The sequence below is a fragment of the Anser brachyrhynchus genome, assembly GCF_964034855.1.
Source record: "Anser brachyrhynchus genome assembly, chromosome: 16".
NCBI classification, from domain to species: domain Eukaryota; kingdom Metazoa; phylum Chordata; class Aves; order Anseriformes; family Anatidae; genus Anser; species Anser brachyrhynchus.
The window spans coordinates 10,895,221-10,915,632 of NC_137734.1; the positions used below are offsets into that span (position 1 = coordinate 10,895,221).

Consider the following 20,412-nt stretch of genomic DNA (forward strand, 5'->3'; position numbering starts at 1 on the left):
TATTCAGAACACTGTACAAAACTATCTCTGTTTTGTCTCATTTTTTTGTAAAGTCATATAATGACAAAGGTAACATTAAATTCCACCAATGCTGGAAAGTACATTACAGATTAATTACAAGAATAACACAGGAAGCATATCATTGATAGGCCATGTGGAAGTGGAATTGATAAATGGGAGGGTTTTTAGAAAAAATTGAAAGAAAATGAAGGACTAGGTTACTTAAAACCATAAGAACGTGGCTCTTTATCTTTTCCTTCCTCCTTCATCACTATTTCAAGCAGATCCCGTTTTATTCAAAAGTGTAGAAACCATGACCTGCTGAGATTTATTTAGGAATTATGAATTTATATTCACTTATTTGTGAAATCTGACACAATGAAAAAAGTCACCCATGTTTTCCTCAAGTTTTTTTGTGTACACTAGGGATTTTATTTTCTTTTATGTAGCTAATTTTGCTAAGATCAATGTCATGATGCCAGTTTATGCAATGTATATTCTCAGACCATCTCTATGTTTGCAAGCAACTCATTTTTAGCTTAAGACAAGCAATCCCATCCATGGACATCAAAAGAAAGAAATTGAACTGTTCTAGTCTTGGGTGCAAATGCTGGGAGCTCAGGGCAAGGAACTATAATGGGAAGGCTGTAACTGGAGCAGCTGCCTGTTCTTTTTTCATGTGTCCCCCTGCCCTGCCCCTCTCCCTGCATACCGCTAAAGTCACATCATTTTCTCTTGCAGTATTATTTCCAAGACTATTTTGCACTTCTCTCCCTGTCCTACTTTTCCCCTTTTAAAAATAAAAATTCATCAACATTTTCTATGGATAAATCTGTGCCCTATTCTTCCTTGTTTCTCCAAGGAGACTAATAATACCTCCAAAAATGCTAGTCCCAGGTATGTGTGCGGAGTCTATCAAGGAACCGGATTATAGCTAGCCTCAGCACTAGTCTTCCAGCTGGCAGTTGGGAATCCTTGGCTGTGCCATTGCAGCTGCTGTATGTTTCCTTTGTATATGGTATGAGCAGATGGGAAAGTAGGGATTCTGCAGATTTAGACCTAATTACGGGAATTTGATAGTGATATAGTGATGCTATCTCATTACACTTTTAATAGCTCTGGAGCCAGACTGAACCTATAGTCTTTGCTAAGCAAAAATAGCACAGAGAATATTAGTACGTGCCTACACTGAAGGAGGGGTTTGTAGCAGCAAAAGTTGTCTGTGGGCTTCACACCTTGAGCACAGATGCATAATGTCAGGGCCCTGGCTGCACTAATAGGTCTTAATTTAGGCCCTACCCAGGCTCACCTGAGGCTCCCACCCATGTGCCCTCCGCATGAGCCCCTGAGTCCCATTTAAGCTCAAGGCGGTTTTTTCAGTATTTGCTTGAGCTGTGTTGAAAGAGGGCTGCTGTCCTGCATGGGCCTTGAAAGCATGCTGCAGGCAGCTGGTCTGCTGGATAGACACCTCCACCCCACCTTGGAGGCAGGTTGTACCCATACATATCTCCTGGGGGGGTTTCAGACATGTGTAGTCCTGCTTTCTTTTGCTCCTGACTGGACCCCCGGGTTGACCCTGGGCCTGGTTCATTGCTGGCCTTGTCTTGGATTATTGATAGCTCCAGTTAGCGATGCGTACCTCTGTTAAATTCTCTGTTAGCTGTTCTGTTAGATTCTGTGGTACTGTGCCTTGCTGGTGAGGGCTTGCGCTGTGCTCATGGCCTTTTGGCTTGTCCTTGCCCCAGGATAGTCCCATTGTTGTTGCTTTCTGATGTGAATATGGAACTAAATGGCAGGATGGCAGCTGTAGCAGAAGATGGCTTAGATGTCTTATGTTTCAGTCATTTTGAAGTTCCTTCTCTTGAAAGCATGCATGATTCATCTTTATTTTGCTTTGTTACTGTAAGTTGAGCAATAGATTAAAATGTAATATTTCAACAAATATGACAGTGCAGTTCAGAAGCAGCAGTCAGGCTTGCTACAAAAGCAGCTGCAGTAATTGAAGGTACCATGGGCTCCAAGCTGTCTGACACCGCTTCTTTGCTGGCTTGGTACCAGTCACCGGGGCTGAGCTCACAAGGTGTAATGTCACCAGCAGGTCTTCTGGTCCAAACCACCTCTAACTGTGATTTCAAGGAATCGTATTGCCTGCCTGAGGTAGATAAGTGCTGGCAGGGTCATTCCCTCTTCTGCATGGAAGAAGAGGAGGCCTGGGTGAAGAGCTGTTCAGGAGCATGGCCATCATGACTCAAACTGCCAGCATCTGTATGCAGTGGGTAGGTGCAGTGTTGCCTAAAGAAAGCTTATAAATAATCTCATCTTCTATATGAGAAAAAGATTGCTTGATTATTTAAAATGAAAGGGCTGAAGGCAAGAAAGTATTGATGTTAAAGAACTATGGGAGGTAACTTGGATATGGCCTGAGAACTGAATGAATACTTCTGGGTTTCCACTGTGGCTGATAAGCAAAAGCAGATATGATAAGAGGGTTAAAGTATGGATTGGAAAAATAAATAAATAGAAGAAAGCAAAGATGAATGGTAAGAGAAAGAATACTCTCAATCCCAGACTAGAGTAGAATTGCAGCCCAGGCAGAAGGTACCCTAAATAAGGAGGAAGCACATTGTCTGGACAGATAAATGTCAATTGATCTGACTTAAAAAACCTGAAGGGAAACAATTGTGGTAGTTAAAGAACATGGAGGTGAAATACAATACGAGGCTTACAGGGATGAAGTTCTTTCATAAAGTAAATTTTTACATAATTAAATGATTAAGCTTGGCTCTACCCCATTATATTTATAGTCATAAAATGCTCTTTAATTATGATATTTAGTTGTTTGCCATGTAATTAGGAATTCACATATTTTTGTGTTCAGCTTTTAAAAATGAATATATTACAGTACATTCTGTGTATCTTCAGCTACAACATTTAAATTTCAGCGTGTTCTACAAGTCAAGCTAAGTCTGAAGGAAATCCATATAATATTTACTCAAATTCAGATAGGCAATATATCGAATACTAGTTAATAGAAGCAACAAATGCCAGAGACCGATGTTTAGTGACCAGCAAAGTAATAATCATAGCATAGACATGCTGTAGGAAAGCTGCAACAATTGTTGCTTTCTGATGCTGTGAACATGACAGCCACTTCAAAGTCTCTTCAATGCTCACCCCTGCAGCAGTGCCCCTCAAAAAGCATGCAATTTTTGGAAGTCAGCAATATCTTCTATTTGCCAAGACTCAAAGCCAGATCAGGATGGACGTCCTCATAAATCCTTGCGTTCCTACAACAATATAAAGGAGGACAATACAAAGTCTCTTTGTTAGGCTTATTATTTTCCGTAGTTTGGCAAACTTTGAAGCAATAGAGGTCTTCTGGGAGACAGCCAATAAGAATCTGTCTCCACTTAATTCATCACAAATGTTATTTAAAATAACCTTGTCTGTACATTAAAAAAAAATAATAAATAAATCCTTTGTGTGCAATGTGAATACCAGAATTATTGGTTCTCATCTTTGGTCTTTCAGTGGTGTAGTTAAAAAGAAGGAGCAGACTTAGAGGATGTAAAGGAGAGTTAAAGTCTTTTGGTTACTGAGAGATCTTGTGAAAACATGAGTCTCTTCCAGACTGCTCCAGAAACAAGGAGCATGTCAAAATACTGGTTCTGCTTTCTTTTCAAAGCCTGTTTGGACATAGTAGTTTAAAACAAAATAGCACAAGATGTTTATACTGCAGGATATGTAAGAGGAATTTAGAAATTTGGCAAAGGAAGATTTGAATGACCTGCAGTTGCCATTGAATTCTGCAACTGGTGCAGGAATGAGGAGTGAGGACCTAGGATATACCCCAGAACGGCCGAGGTGGGAAGGGACCTCTGAAGATCATCCAGTCCAACCCCCCTGCCAGGCAGGATCACCTAGAGCACATTGCGCAGGATGGCATCCTGGCGGGGTTTGAATATCTCCAGAGAAGGAGACTGCACAGCCTCTCTGGACAGCCTGTCCCAGTGCTCTGCCACCCTCCCAGTACAGAAGTGCCCCCTCGTATTGAGCCGGAACCTCCTGTGCTTCAGTTTGTACCCATTGCCTCTCATCCTGTCGCTGGGCACAACTGAAAAGAGATGGGCTCCATCCTCTCGACGCCCTCCCCTCGGATATTTATACACATTGATGAGGTCTTCCCTCAGTCTTCTCTTTTCCAGGCTAAACAGGCCCAGCTCTCAGGGCAACCTGCAGCAGTTGTCTGTTCAGTGCATGGCCCCCAGATCCACAGATGGGTATCCCTGCTCTCCGTGAGTGCTTCCCTATGGCCTGCCTCACTGTAAGGATGAGGCTGCTGTACCCTCCTCTCTGCAGAACATCTGTGTTGGAGCAGGATCCACTGAAGTCAAAATGTACCCTTGGAGGCTGCTGTAAAATAACTTCAAGACATTTATTGAGGCTACATCATAAAAAGAACTTTTGCAGCTATGTGAAAATAGATAAAGAAGATGGATATGTTAACATAGGAATGCAACTCCATCCAGAACATAAGCATTAAGATAAAAGTTTAAGATAATTCAGACTTTCCAAGATTACATGCCCGAATTCCAGTCTTAAATTACTAATTGGAGAGACCGTGGTTACTGAAAGATAAATATTTTGACTTCCAGTAACTGTAGAATGATGAACTAAAATACATAATACTGAGGTAGTATGGTAAAAGAAGTATAAAAGCAATTATTAAAATAAACTTTTAGTTTGACTCCTAATTAGTAACTATGCCTGTGGATTTGCTGTTCTGAATCAGTGTTGATGGAGAAAAAGTACTTATTGAAAACTGTTAATTAATAGAATTTTATCAACTTGCTATTAGCAAAAAATATAATCTATAGATTTAATGGACATCTATTCTTACCCTTTCAGATGAGTTAATGATAAACCCTAATAGTTTTCCCTGCAGTAGAAGTTCTCCAAATATAGTTTGTGGGCCAAAACTTTTGACCACTGTCAAAACCTCTCCACCGAGTGAGATTCAGCCCGTTTTCAGGAGGTGTAAATGTGCTTACGTTGAATATTGCCCAATGAAATTACTATATTTTATATGTTCTATGTTTCATACAGATGTTTTGAGAGTCTTCAGCTTTTTATTGATAATCTCTGATTATAAGTCCAGGAGCTTTTCTGCTATCTGTTTCAAAGGAAAAATGTGAATATCTATGGTGGCTGGTAACTGTCCTGAGACACTTCTACCTGACAAAAAGTAGTTAAGTAAAGAAAGATGAAGTAGTCACTCGGGCCAAGGGAAAACAAACAAACTTTTATTTTAAAATTTGGTACTTTTGTCTAGTAACAATTTCTGTCTGGAGAATTTAAATCCAAAGTAGTCAGGCTTGATTAGATGCAGCTTAAACCTTTCTACATGGAAGGTGCCTTGAAACATCTATTTGCTGAAAGATGCTTGGAAATCTGTGGGGATTTCAGCATGAGAAGAAATATTTCACAACTCTGCTTGTTCCAGAATCAATTTTTAATTTTCTGGTTGCTGCTGCTGGAGCATCTTACTTGTGTTCTTGATAGCATAGAGGGGGAAGGTAGGGAGCAAGGTAACTGTCATGCCTACATGAGGGAGGGAGGGGAGCAGCCCACCCTCAGTACTAACATTTGGTTTTGTTCTAATTTTAGGTAGTTTTATAACTAGACGCCAAGCTGTGTTGGTATTAAGGAGAACAGAAGAAAGGAAGAAATTGTACAGAAAGCGTACTTGGGAAATGATGGCAAGTGTGACTTCAGTAGGGCTAGGGCTTCATTCTGTGCCTGACTTTGGACTTCTATTAACTTTTTTTCTGTAGTGTAGAAGAACAGTAATCTGGGAGAATACCTTGCATAACTCAGACTTCCGCATTTACTCTGTTCTTCCAAGCACTAGAGAACATTTCTTGCCCTTAGAGAAAAAAACAGTGTAAACAGTGCATTCTCCTTGGGGTCAAAGTCTCCTCAAAAGAGCGAAGATGAGATATACTGGCTGATCCTCAGACAAAGCCCTTCTATGTGGGTCTGCCAGCTCTGGCCATGATGCTAAGTAACCATTTACCCACAGCTGCTTGGGTTGCAGCTGGAGGGGGTGAGTTATCTTTTCATGTGTGCTTCCAGGGTCAAAATTCAGGCTCTATATTTTGGAACTGTAAACTACAGCCCCTTGTGCTCCTGTTTGACTGTATCATGACACCTCTGTGAACTACATGCAACCAGGAATGTGGTTTGACAAATTCCTTAATCCCTGTTGATAAGAGGCAAGATTGTGCTTTCCTATGGCAGGAACAGGCTCTAGATGTATACTTTATTTTACTAAAGCCAGATACAAAACAGGTTCAGGGGCCCAGTTCCATGCACTGTGTCCACAGGATTTCTTCCTCACTGGCTAGATTTTTTCCTTGCCCATGGACACACAGCTGTATTGTTCCAAGATGGGAACAGAGCCACTGTCTCTAGATCAGATTCAGAAACAAAGCTGTCAGCCATGTGAACCAAAGCAACAGTTGTGATGAGCAAATCATCTTTGTATCCTGACAAGGATGTTTCTTTGGCTTGGATGCTGGACTTGAATCAAAACTTTGCATCAAAACTGCAAAAAAAGATGAGTTTTGACAGTACATGTGTGTGGAGAGGGGCAAATTAAGTGGAGAGCAAACCAACTTATCCTTGACTATCTTCCTCCAGGGGCTGTTGAATGTTCAGTGACTGCATTCCTGCTGGGGACTAGCAGGAGTACAAGTGGGAACTTGAATGGACATGGTAAAGGAATGTTTAGATGCAACAGTATGGTCCAGCATGGCAGCCTGGGGCTTCTTGGCAGTGATGTGTCTTATTCTCAGACTGGGTGTTTTGCAATAGTAAATTATCTGAAGTGTTCCTTTGATGGTGCTGATGGGCATTGGGATCAGCCCTGTCCATAAACTCCATGCAGCTCACCAGGATGTCTTGCAAAGACAAAAAGCTGAAGGAAATAGGGAAATGTCACAAATCAGGATTGCATGAAAACCTGTGCCCATTCAACCAATAAATCTGACTTAGTAAAACCAGATGCAAAACTGCATGTCTAGAAAGAAAGCATGCAGGCCATACATAAAGAATGGCCAAATGGAAATCAGCAACTGTACAAAGGATGTAGCAGTTAAACAGGAATGGATAAGCAGTGTCCTAGGGTCTCCAATACAAGCACTGTAAGTAACTTAATTAGGTGTTTGAGAATGCTCTCTGAAATTGCATCAGATACAAATTGCATTAAGTTTGATCAGGGAGACTCTTTTTTTTTTTTTTTTAATTAGGCTTAGATATCTGGAGGCTGCAAAGCATGGATTTGCTCTAAACAGAGAATGGAAAAAGGGCTGCCATGGAGAAGCTGCTCTCACCTGACTACACAGAGAGCCCAGCCGGGGGTTGGTAAAAGTGTCTAAGCTGGAAGCCTAAATACTGCTGTTGGGTCTAAGCTACTTGATTGCTGGATAGGCAGAAGTGAATTATGTTATTTGTCTCATTTTTTAATGATTTTTTTAAAAAAATAATAAAAACCTCATGTGGTGTAGCTTTTTTTTCTTTTTAAGACAGCATGGCATAAAGCAACTCAATGTGTATGTGCAAATGATCAGTCCTACTGGTCCAGGTCTGTTAGTGCTAATATTGTCCATACTGCTTTGCTGTTCTTCTAAGGATGAAGCTGTTTCAAATAAAAGTTGCAAGTGACACTTTTTGCAAGGCTGCCTTTGAACTTGGAGATAGAGCTCTCAGGCCCTCCCAAGCGCAGACACAGCTATCTCCATCTGTACACCAGATGGAGGCAAAAGAATAGCAGATGTTGACCTGTGACCTGGAAATTATTGGAGCCGGCTGTGTTCACCACTCCTGGAGTTAGGTGTCTGTGCTTGGCATTTGTCTCTACCACAGAGGAAACTGTTGGCTTGCTTGGCCTCAGTAGGTATAGGTCACTCTGGGCTGTAGCTGGTACTATATTAGGCTATACCTCTGTTCTAAGTTTTGCTGTATTGATTGATTCTTGGTTGATCAATATGTTCAGTCACAGTATAATGTGGAAGAACTTGGCTGGCCTTTCCCAGCATCTGTAGGAGTGCATTTTTAGCTTCTATATCAGTTAATGTAATTGCCAGAAACCAACAGGCCCTGTTGGTTGCTACACATCCCCTTAGAGAGAAAGGGGAGAGATCCAACTTGTAAGACAGAGTGGAAGAAGTGCTGACATAGCGTGTTCTGCCAGTGAGACCAGAATGAATGTATGTGGCAGAGGAGATATCCAATGCAGAATTTAATAGCTGGGTGTTCATTCTGGAACAAGCCCTGCAGCACTGAGTGCAGAGATTGCCTTGTTATGCAGGTATAGCGTGACCAGCATGTCATACCCTGTGGTTTTCAGAACTTGCACATCAAAAGATAACCTGCATGAAAGTCTACCTTAGTTCTTCACTAAAGGCAGGTCTATGTCAACAGCTAAGCCTGGAACTGGCAAACTTGTTGCTGAGGCTAGGATGGTGTTGCAGTTACCTGGTGATGTTCAAGAGAGTTTTTGTGTTTTAGATGGGGCAGGTTGCTGTTATTCTGGGGACGGACTTGTCAAAGGACTCACAAAATGTATGGAGGCTGTCAACAGCTCATCTGGGCTGAAAATTGTTATCCTCTGCTGATGCACATGAGTACCCATAGTGGTATTTGACATTAAAACATGTCTGAGAACCACCACTTCTAAATGTTCTTGACCTAGCCAAGATATCCTTTCCAGCTGGTAAGAGGTATTTTTGTGACTTTAACCTAATGCTGTTTTATTACCATTTCCCATTTTTCTGGTCTAGAAAGACCTCCAGGGGGTTGTAAGCAGGGGAAAAATGTTAATGTTGCACTGGCTTAGTACAGAGGTTAGCTCATTTCAAGATTTTCACATCAGGTGGGCTTGATGTATTTCACTTCAATGTGAATTTGAGGAAGAAGACTGAATGTAATCAGCAAGTGTAGCACCTAACCATCAAAAGGAAAAAAGAGGATGAGCGGGAGAGTAATGTTTCTACTGGTTTCTCCAACCATTAAACAAGCTGCTGACAAGACAAAAAAAAAAAAACCCCCGTGGCTATTCTGAAGCAGCACTGTTTTGTGTGTTGGCTTAAGAAACATGACACTTGTGTGAGCATGGAGAAACAATTTTTGAATGAAACTACTAAGCTGTAAAACTACTGGAAAAAAAAAAGGGGGGGGGGGGAAGCTCTGACAATGGCTTCCTGTGAAAGAGTATAGCTGTGTGGAGGATGCTTGATGTGGAGCAGGAATAATCAATTTCTCAAATTAAGGACCAGGGATCAAATGGCCACACAACAGTTCTGCAGAAAAGTGGCAGGCAGCAGAGCCTACAGATGCTGTGGGCTTGGATCCAGCTTGTGAACCATTGCAGCAATTGTTCACAAGCTGTTTCTGATCCCCTACAGCGTCATGATACAATGGAAAGGCAGACATTACACCAGAGAGTATAAGAAGCTATATCATGTATAACAAATTTGGAATAGACTTTCCCCTCCAAACTGTGCTTAGGTCCTTGCTGTTGAGATATATTCCATGTTGGATGCTGAAAGAAGTAAAGTAGGGTGCAGAAGGGGTTAGTAAGAACTCTTAAAAGAAAAAAAAATACAGAAAAATGGGATCTAAAGAGTTTCATTTCTGTTTTGAGGAGCTGGAAGCATTTACATGAATGAATCCTGGAACACTGGTTATTATTAGGTTACTGTGAAAACAGAAGAGGAAAGAACAAGCAAGAATGTGAAAATATCTCCTATAGCTGGTATCTTCTGATATGCCAAATATTCAGACATTCAGAGAAACACTTTATTGCTTAGCTGATCCAAAACAATTAAAAGCTTTGGCCCAGCAACTAAGTCCTTTAAAAAAAAAAAAAAATGTATTAAATAGCATCCTCTCCAAGGTCAGGCAGCCAACTTAGCCATTAGTGACCAGGAGAGCCCAGCCAATGCTGTGCAGCTGCTTCTGACCCAGCAGTTGTAAAAAAAAAAAAATATATATATATATATATAAATAAAATTTAAAAATAAAAAAAAAATAAAAAAATCATAGAATCATTTGGGTTGGAAAATATCTTCAAAATCATTGAGTGCAACCATCTGCATGACCAACCAAGTCCCCTCACTAAATTACGTCCCTTAGTGCCATATCTACATGTCTCTTAAATACCTTCAGGGGTGGGGACTCAACCATCACCACCCTGGGCATCCCATTACAATGCTTTACCATCTTCTCTGTGAAGAAATTCTTCCCAATATCTATCTAAACCTTCCCAGGCCCAACTTGAGGCCATTTCCTCACATCCTGTCACTTGAGAAAAGAGACCTGCACCTCCTCACAGCAGCCTCCTGCCAGGTGGTTGTAGAGAGTGAGGAGCTCTGCCTTCAGCCCCCTTTTCTCCAGACTAAACAGCCCTTGGTCCCTCAGCTGCTGCTCATACTTGGTGTTTTCTAGTCCCTTCACCAGCTTTGTTGCTCTTATCAATTAGATGTAGCTCCTGCAGCAGCGAATAGTCACTATGCTATATGCAAGCTTCAAAAGCAAGGGGAGTACAAGTCCAATGAAAGTACGGAAATATATTTGGGGCTGAAAGTTTGTTTGTGGTTTTTTAAATAAGAGCCAGACAGGCTCCAAACTGTAACCTGGCTGCATTTAAAACAGCTTTAGTTTGATAGCCTAACCCCAGGAATGTGTCTGTGTCTAGCCTTAAGATGTGTAGACTTGGAAACAGCATGAGATGTGTTGGAAGCTCTTGGAAGGCAGGCAGGAGTAGGCTGGGATAGAATAGAAATAGCTAACAAAAAGTACCTGTCAGGAAAAGGAACAGCTTTTGCTAATGTAATTCCCTGACACCTTTCCCTGGGAAGGACAGAAAAGGAGGGACAAAGTAAAGTAACCCTATGGGGAGCGTTAGAACAATAACAGCAATGAACCTGCAACAGGAGCAAACGTGAGCTCACATGTGGAAATGGCCCCTCAGGGTTGGGGAGGATATGGGACAAGTCTCCAGGACATGTCCTGCTGGATCACTTGATAGAGATCAGGATAAAAAATAAAAAATGAGGAGGTGAGCCTTGGGCCTCCATTGTACTGGTTGTGAAAAAGGGATGTCCGTCACCTGTCTTCTCTGGGCCTGTGGGTGCAGTGAATTTACAAGGTGATGGGGTACAGGATGGTGCTGGGTACTGGTGTGCCCATCAGTGTAGTCAGGGGCACCTGCCCACCAAACCTCCCTCCAGCAGGGCTACAACAACTGTGAAGCTCAAATCTCTCAGTGAACATAGAAAAATCAAAAAAAAACAAAACAAAAAAAAAAACATAGTGAAGCACATATTGACTTCACAGGATGAACTACAACACTCAGGCTGCAGGCATAGGCTGTGTGCTACCAGGAGAGCAAGGCCTTTTGTATTTAGCCTTCCCATGAGAGTATGAATTGACGCAGGATTTAGCGGCCCAACATCCTGATTGTCTCTCAGAGAAAGCCAAAATATCTTTGGCCACAGTGGAAGGCCTGGAGCCAGACCTCAGGGGCTTATCGGACTAAGGAGTAGCTGTACAGCGCACGTGCCTGTAGGGATCCAGTTTGATATGCCCTGAAAGCAGATGGCAAACCTCACCAGCTAACATGTTTTTGTTTAGTTCTGATTTATTACATAGCAATAACACTTGTGTTAACATTGCTAATACAAATTTGTATTAAATGGTATTATGCGCCAAACAGCAGCACTTGTTGTAGTGTAAATAAATGTTAGAAGCCCTAACTGCCTCAATGTTTGGGGCAAAGTGGTTCAGTATAGTGAGCTTAACAAATGCATTACTTGCCCCACCACTAAGCAGAGAAGTGTTAGAACACGTTCGTCTTTACAAGAAAAGGACAGCAGTAGTGAGTTACTCCAGTTGCCCAAGGATTTCACAGGACCTATCTATGTCATCCTGCCATAAACTGGATGCTGAAAAACACAGTGAAAGCAGATCAAACCCATGTTTCACGTGCAGATAATTTAGTGTTTCATGGTCACACTCAAAGAAAAGTTAAAATTCCAACTAAACAAATGCTAGCTATAATTATGGAAACAGGATTTACAGTGAGCTGGGAAGATGCCTACCTGGTACAGACCAAAATAAAATTCCTGGTAATAGTTTTGGACAAGAAGGCCGTCTTCAAAACGGGTCGTCTAGAGGCATGCTTGCAACTTCAGACCAGCAATGGTGTACGAGTACTGCCTGAACCAGCTAGGTCTGATCTGCGTAATTGTTAGACAACATCCCCCCCCCATCACTTCCATGCTCCTCCAAAAGGGAGTTCTTTGCAGAAACATCCCCACTGGCATTTCAGCAGTGACTACAACGCTGCTGCCCAGCGGAGAGGCAGCACCAGCTATGCCAATGTGGACGGTGCATCTGCAAACATGCTGAATACGGGTACAAAGCTGATGTCTCAGCAAGAAGGCTGGGGATGAAGTTAGTTACTGGTTTGTTACCATGCAAGGACAGCAGCAGAAAGAAAGTGTTGCAGACATGCTTTGCTTTGTTATACAACCCAACCCCCTTGCAGAAGGATAAAATTCAAGGCCCTTGAATTTCAAGGGCCAATGACCCTTGTAGTATGAATGAGAAGAACTCTGTGTGTGTCTATCTACGTGTAAGCATCATGCCCTGTTTGTTTGTTTCCCCTCCCTCAATTTCTGTTTTAACAACAACAACAATGTAGTCCCATGCTGGCAAATAGTGAAATCCTGCCTGTTTCCAGGCAGGGATCCAAGCTGTTCTCGTTCAATCCTGCACTGTTGTTCAGTTCAATTCAAAAGGCCCACCACGTAACTAATTCTTGTTTAGTTTGCCTGCAAAATCAGTCAGAATTACACTGGTGAAAAGGTATGGGGGAATATGAAATTAAGCCCTTCACTTTTAGGAATACACGAGCCCCTCAAAAAAGCAAGGAGTCCTGTCAATCTCAGAATTCACCTAAGAAAAAAAATAAGGTCATAATCTAAAATGGGGTGCTTAAATTACATTAGACCCTATATAAACATTAACTCAAATAGCTTTAAATCAGTCTGGCTTAAAGAACTCTCACAGACTAAATTATAATGGTGTGTACATCATTTTCTTATTTCCTCCCTCTTCTCAATTTCAAATGCATACATTCAAAAGCATGAAATTCTTAGATACAATCTCAACAAAAGCCAGCAAAATTTTTAGTATCTTGTTTCTGTCCTAGCGGAAATTGATAGAAACTGTACAAGCCATACCAGTTAGAACTGTAACCAACAGAGTCACAGTACTTAGATGGCTATAAACCTACAGAGCCTTTGAGGAACACGTGGCTCTTCTCCCACTGTCCACCTATGATGCCCTCGTGACATCTTGACAGTGGACAGCATATCGAGTGTAGCCTTTGCATGAAGCCTGCTCGTACTCTGTACCCGTGTTAAAGAAGGGCGAGGAAGGTGAGTTGAGTACTTCTAGTACAGACATCTAGGGGAGAGGAATTTCCTTTAAGAGACTTGAATTTGCCCTGGCTCTTTCCTGAGCCTCTACAGGATGAAGTATGTGGAAAGCAGCACCAGTGCTGTTGAACTGAAGTACCAAGGCACTTCTATAAAATGCTAATGAGCCAAGAGTGCACTGGTCCAGTTGTAGATGTTGATTTTTTCAGATTTGTGATGGGACTACAAATCAGGCAGGAAGTAATGCAAATTGGAAACAGAAATGTCATTTTCATGTTTTGCAAACATGAAGCAGCCGAAGCAAAGAAGAGACCAGATGGCAGGTTTTAAAAATTAGGTGTAGAAATAGGAAACCTGCAGGAGATTAATGGAGAAGATAAACCTTTGCAGCTGGATTTCTATCCCTGATTTGGTTTTGGAGGTTCTAGAAAATTCCTTCTTTCCTGGCCAAGAATTTGTTAGATCTCCTATTATGCCAGGCTTTACATTTATTGCAGAAAAATGTCTGCTCTTTCCTTGTTCTTCCTTTCTCTCTTTTTTTCTTTCCCCTATCCTCCATTTCTTTCTTTCTCTGTTTCCCCCTCACTAGTTTTCTCTTCTCTGTATTTTACTTTCTGTACAGATTTATTTTTCAAAAATCTGTACTGATATAATACAGCAATATAACTCCGCAAATGTAATGCATCAGTACAGCTTGTCATAGACCCTTCACTTTCCCAAAGGTTTTTGTGTTTGGGAGAGAACAGTCTGAAAGACTGGGGTCACTTGTACTAGACGACTTAACAAGATTAGCTATTTTTCAGGTATGATTGTTGGAACTTTTGCTGTAGACCCCTTCTGTACTACAGATAAAGATGTGTTTCAGTGCACTGTACCCCAGTAAATGAGAATGAACTGTGTCACAGTCATTGCTGGTTGGTTAACGTTGATGTTCTGATCCCCTCCAGTGTTCATCCCCCACATATTGCATGAATAAAAATGTAAACTTTCTTGAATTAGTCTTATTCAAACTCTACCAATTGCACTAAAAAAATCAAATAGGAGCCATGTTACATCATAATATGTTTTATAAACATGGAAGTAAGGTTACCACATCCTTTGTAATTCACATGTAAGGTACAAAAAATATGCTGATTTAATTCCTTTCTTAAGCTATCAAAAATACGTATTTTTCATTCTTTTGAAGCACCAGATTTAAAGGTTGCAGTGTGGGCAAATGTTGACTTTTAAGAATGAGTGAGCAGTTAACAGTGAACAAATTCTATGTAACGTTTGGTATATGTTTTGGGTGGTGCACAGTTCTGGCATCAGTGTGGCTCTGGATAATTGTAATGCCGTAGACCTGTCTCTCACCTTTTCTATGTGGTTGAGATCCATTTTTGCTCCATGCTTCTGTTCTTAATTCACTGACCACTGCACCAGGAATAGAAAATTATTTTCTTTGCAACACCTAGAACTAATTTGCTTTTAACTGTTGTTTATTTTCCCTTGAATGACCCATCTGGAACTGAGTGCATCTAATGGAGCACACAACTACAGCATCTCTGATAATCTCAGATGATATAATAATTCTTCTGTGACTGTGACATGAACCTCCCAGGAGATGCCACAGGCAGTGAGGTGATTCAGTTTCCTTGTCCAAAGAAATTGAAAAATACATAAAGGTCAGCAGGATGTGATTTGTAACTACGTAAAATATGCTGCCCTGCACTGGGCTAGTGACTCACCCATCACCAGCACGGAGAAGGCTTAGTTCATGGAGCAGAAGGGCACAGAACTCTTCTGAATTTCTGTCCTCTTTCTGGTAAATATGAATATTCTTGTTAGTCATGTAAGTCTCTAGTCCTTTTCTGGATCCTCTTAAGCTCTTAACTACAATTTTATTTCATGACTGGATTTCAAATTCATTTCGTCAAGGTACTAAAACACCTTTTTTTGTCCATTTCAAATCTGTTGCCTTTCATTTTCTTGTATCTTCCCTTGTTATTATTGCATAGATATATCTACTCCAATTTTCATAACAACACACATGATTTCGTAGGTATTTTTCCTATCTTTCCACCTGTTCTTTTACATAGTTTCTTAGTGGAACTCAATAATTATTATAGCTGTGCTGTAACAATTTATGCAACAAACATGTGAAAGACATTTCAGTGCTAAGTACTTGTGGAAACTGTGCTATTTTAATCTTTTTTTTTTTTTGTGATTTGCTCGGCTGAACATTTACATTTCTTTGAACAAAGACAGTATTTTTAGTCATAAATATATATATATATTTGCAGATGGCTCTATTTCCACGAAATCTTAATAAATAAAGCTTTGTTTAGGATTCCATCAAAGGAAATAGCTTGATTCAAATTTCAGAGAACAGAATCCAGTTAAAGAAGGAATGAAAATTGGAGCCGTTTAGTTTTGGCTCAAATTGAAAATCAAGTTTCCTATTTGGGACCATTCTGACAATAAATCAGAATTCTTTCATTGTTATAGAAACTTCATGCAGAGTTGTTCATACCCTTTAAAAAGTGTGTCCATTAGAAGAAAAGATGTCAATGTCTGAAGAAACATTTGCTTTTGAAATCTTTCATTACAAACAAATGTAAAGTTTCTTCAGATTCAAAAGGATGATTTGAGAATACTTATGAACATAAAAGACATTTTTTCTAGAAACTCGATAAAATTTTCTGTGATTTTTACAGAAAAGACATCCAAACATTACAACTCCTAGTGGCATATGAAAGTGTGGGATGAACAGATGCTTCCCATCGTAATATTTGCGATCAATTTTGCTGTTTACATATATAAATATTGAAAGAGAAAGTACCACTGTTCATTCACATTTGTTTCTTTCCTGCTTGATAGACAATCAGAACCTTGTTGAGTTTCTTTGTATAAAAATCTAAAGGTGGTGAAGTTATTTTCAGCCTGAAGTGTCAGGCAGAGTTGTTTCTTAGCCCTTAGCTTTGACGAGCCATTGACAGAAATCTGAAAAACAGCATAGGGTACTTAGTGAGCAAAGCTTCACTAGAAGTAACAAGATAATCCCAAGAATAAAGTTTCATGTGAGTGCTTGCAGATGTGATATGACATCAAATAACTTCAAGACAAAAGGGGCTATCTGCTTTATCAACCCCTGTTTTCTCTGAAATGCTGACAGTCCTGTTTCTGACTTCCTCTCACTATATTTAGAGTTTCCTTAAGTGTGCTATTTTCCATCTCCAAGATCTTTCTTCTGAAGTCTTCCTTTTTAAGGTTGAAAGACCCATTCTTTAGCAAAGAAAAACAACATTGTTTTTCCAGGACAGACATGTTGTCATCTTCCACATTTCACCCAACAGGTGGAGGATGTCATCCCCATTCCTCTCCTTTAAGACCATACTGGGGCTACCACTACAACCTGGGATGTGCTTGATCCTATTTTATGTTGCAGATTATCATAAACTCCATTTATAGCATTTTAAATGATGAAAAAGCTAGTGGAGGAACAAAGTCAAAGTACAACCAAGAGAGGAAAAAAACAAACAAACAAACAAACAAAAAACAAACTGAGGAACATAAGTTAAAAAACAAACAAACAAAAAACCACAAAACAGAAATGTGAAAATGGACTGAAGAAAGCATCACCTGATTCCTGCCTATTTAAAAGTTTTTATATCAGCAGAATCTAGGAAGTCCTCATAAAACACCATAAGATGAGAGCCAATTTTGCAGCATCTTCATTTACAAATGCAGAGTTACAAAAATGCACAATTTTCAGCATCTCCAGATATTCCTGTTTGCTGCAGTGCACATTTTAATACAGCTTTTGTCATTTTTTTGTACTATAAACCAATGTGGTACAAAGGATCATTTGCTGCTCACAAATACATTTGAATCTGTCTTTTACTTTTCTCTTTCTTTCCTGTAATGTTCTACTTAAGATGGAAAACTGTCGTAGGTCAACTTGGCCAATTCTAGGAAAGAAACAGATATGCTGAGAATACAACCTTGATCATGTTGACCCAGGGAAATGGAAGGTTTGCTGGGGAATTACAGTTGTTGAAATTTATGAATTAAAGCATCTGGAACAATTCAGTAGTTTTCCCCCAGGGATACAGCCTCAGTGGAGCAACGTGTACAAAACTGGCATGAGTTCAATCAGAAATCTTACAGAAATTGTATAGGATGGGAAGGAATAAAGCAGGCTTAAGCCAAAACCTGCATCTGGAAGGGCACCTTGTTGATTAAGGAAGTGTTACTCTTCTCCTAAATTGGGTCTTGTACAAAGAGATCCACTTCCATAGCCTGCTGTTTATCCCCTATGCATTTTATGCATGTTTTGTTGCATGTTTTGCCTGCTGGTCTTGGAGATGTGCCTCAGATTTCCACAGAAGTGGATACTAGTGGCTAAGGACATTGCAAATCTCAGCAATCCCCAGTGTTGTATTGCAGTGTTCCCATGTCAAGTTTGACATGTGATGTCTTTTGTACTCAGAGCTCATGCAGAGTCATGTCCTAATATGAAAGAACAGACAGACTTTTAGTAGAATTATTATGTACAAGTTAGGAGTCTTTTTGGTATATCCATGGTGAATGATATTGCAATTGTTAACGTAACGTTTGGACTTTCCTCCTGGACAAGCAAAGTATTTGTCTGAAAAGAAGCAGTTACTTATTAAAATACATTTATGGCTCAACAAAGCAGAAATTGGAGAAGAGATCGGAAAAGCATACTTTTGTTTCCCTGAGTACTCTGTTGCGCTTTCTAAGTGTGCTGCTCCTAAAGTCCTTGTTCAGGCTCTGAAGCTCTGGCCGCTTGGCTGTACCTATCCATTGCTCTGGGCACCTCAGGTGTGTGACTTGGGTTTTGGATTTCCAACAAGCTGCGAAGGATTGCCTAGTGGTGCTAGGAATCTAGTCCTAGCTCATTTGGATGATTTTCCAGAGTCAATAGCAAAGTTAGGAATCCCAGTTCAATGCCTTAAATTTAGTCTTTGAGAAACTCAGCTGTTCTTTAATGAATATCTTTTGTAGGGTTAGCATATTGCTAAGAAGCACCAGCCATGTGGTGTGGCAGCTACAGGCATATGAATGTAGCTCTCAGGGCAGAAGTTATAGCTTATTGCTGCTGCTTTTTGTTGCACTGCTTTCAGTTCAATCTTGTCATCTCAGCCCAAAGGTGCTGGTCCAGTCCCATTAACAACTACATGAGGCCTCCGTGTCCCTGTGCTGGATGTGGGAAACGCTGTCACTCTGCCAGTGTCTGAAATAGTCAATGATGAGAAGATTGCGAGAGTGTGAGTAAATCTGGTGTAGTCTCAGACGCAGTGTGATCCAGCAGAATTGCTTCCATGTTCTGATCTAAAACCCACTAAAGGCGGTGGGAGGCTTTCCATCTGGACTTTGGGTCCGTTTATACCAGTTTGAGCTGTTGGTTTAGTATATGTCAGTAGTCCTTTAGGTTAGTTCCTAAATTTAAACCAATCTCATGATCAAAAGTAAAGACAGAAATAAATTAGAAGAGAATTTTGTTCCAGTAGATTATATCTTCTTAGCAGAGACTGCTGGACAGTTCCGCAGGTACTGTCCCACCAGACAAAGGACAGAATTTCAGGTGCCTCAGTCTGCCAGAAAGAGTTCCCGTGTTTTACCTGTGGATAGCAGTTCACTCCCATCATGCCGTTGTGCCAGAGCCGATGCAAAGGTAAAGCCGATCTAGCTCCTAAAACTGCTACGATTGTCTTACACATAGGAATTAAGGGGCAAGGCATCCCTTCAGCAGAGAAACAGATCTACCAGAGGCACGGTGCAATTTGTGATTACAAGGGACCAGTGTCTTGGTGCCTCAGGGCCCAACAAAACCATTCCCAGCTGCTGTGGAGGGACAAACAGGCAAGAAGGAAGAAAGAGGCACAAAAACAATGTGGTAACTGACAGAGTACAGCTCTGAAGAGGCATTGTTACGGTCATAGGCTTTCCTCATGACAAGCTATAGACATGACAAGGCAAGGAAGAATACGTTCTTTGGGTCAAAGACATGAGCCTTGCCCATATAACCAATAGTAAATGGACATTGTTTCACCGTAACTGTATGTATATGTACCTGTTGTGAGTATATGAATACAACTAATATTCAAATAATGAAATAAACACTGAGCTAAGACCCTGGTACGAGAGAGATGGAGGAAAATAAAATTAGAAACAGCCAACGGAGCTCAGAAAATCAAAGCCTATAACATCAAAGTATTGGTCAATTTCCTGTCATCATAACAAAAATATTCCTGTTTGCCCTGTTCGGTTGCATCAAACCAACCACAAGATTGTTTTCTTTGCTGGGGGATAAAAATGCAAATATTCTTAAGTTAGGACAAAGTAAGTAATTCTCAAGGACAGGTGATCGTTATTTTCCTAATAGTGATCCTGAATAAGAATAAAGACTTCATTGGGCTAAAATAGAGTAATAAAGGTGAGTAAGTTCTAAAGTTGAGTTTAATTTTATTATCTTGAATGCTTGTGACAGCAGAGATCCTATGATAAATAAGACACTTTTTCTCACAGGTGAGACCTTTTGCTTGGGAGATGTCTCCACATGAACCTGAGAAACAGTTGGTAAAAAGCAAAGCCAAAGGCAAAGAAGGTTTGTGCTGTCTTCATCTTTTTTGGCACTCTACTTTGGAGATAAAATCTGCTCAGACTCCCCAAGAGTGGAGCAGTTTCATTAATTCTCCTTTGGGGAGCAGGAACCCAGCATCTCAGCCATTGCAGCAGAATGTCACGGAGGGCTTCTGGGTCTGCTTTGGTGTGGCCACGTGTGATGGCCTCCCTGGAGGAGACAGCTAATGAGAACGATTGTGACTAATCTGTGAGGATGTGACTTTGTTTCTAGTTCAAATACCAAATGACTAAATCAGAGCATCTCTTGAAATCT

General features: G+C 40.6%; 1 long non-coding RNA gene across 2 annotated transcripts; it reads left to right on the forward strand.

The window, feature by feature from the left end:
* The first annotated feature begins 118 nt into the window (after positions 1-118).
* On the forward strand, positions 119-8,966 carry LOC308178896. Of its 2 annotated transcripts, none has more exons than XR_013940024.1 (3): positions 119-1,490; positions 2,096-2,276; positions 5,668-8,966. It is a non-coding gene; the product is annotated as an uncharacterized lncRNA (long non-coding RNA). The 2 variants fall into 2 exon arrangements; XR_013940025.1 differs by having other exon boundaries at positions 2,099-2,276.
* The last annotated feature ends 11,446 nt before the right edge of the window (positions 8,967-20,412 follow it).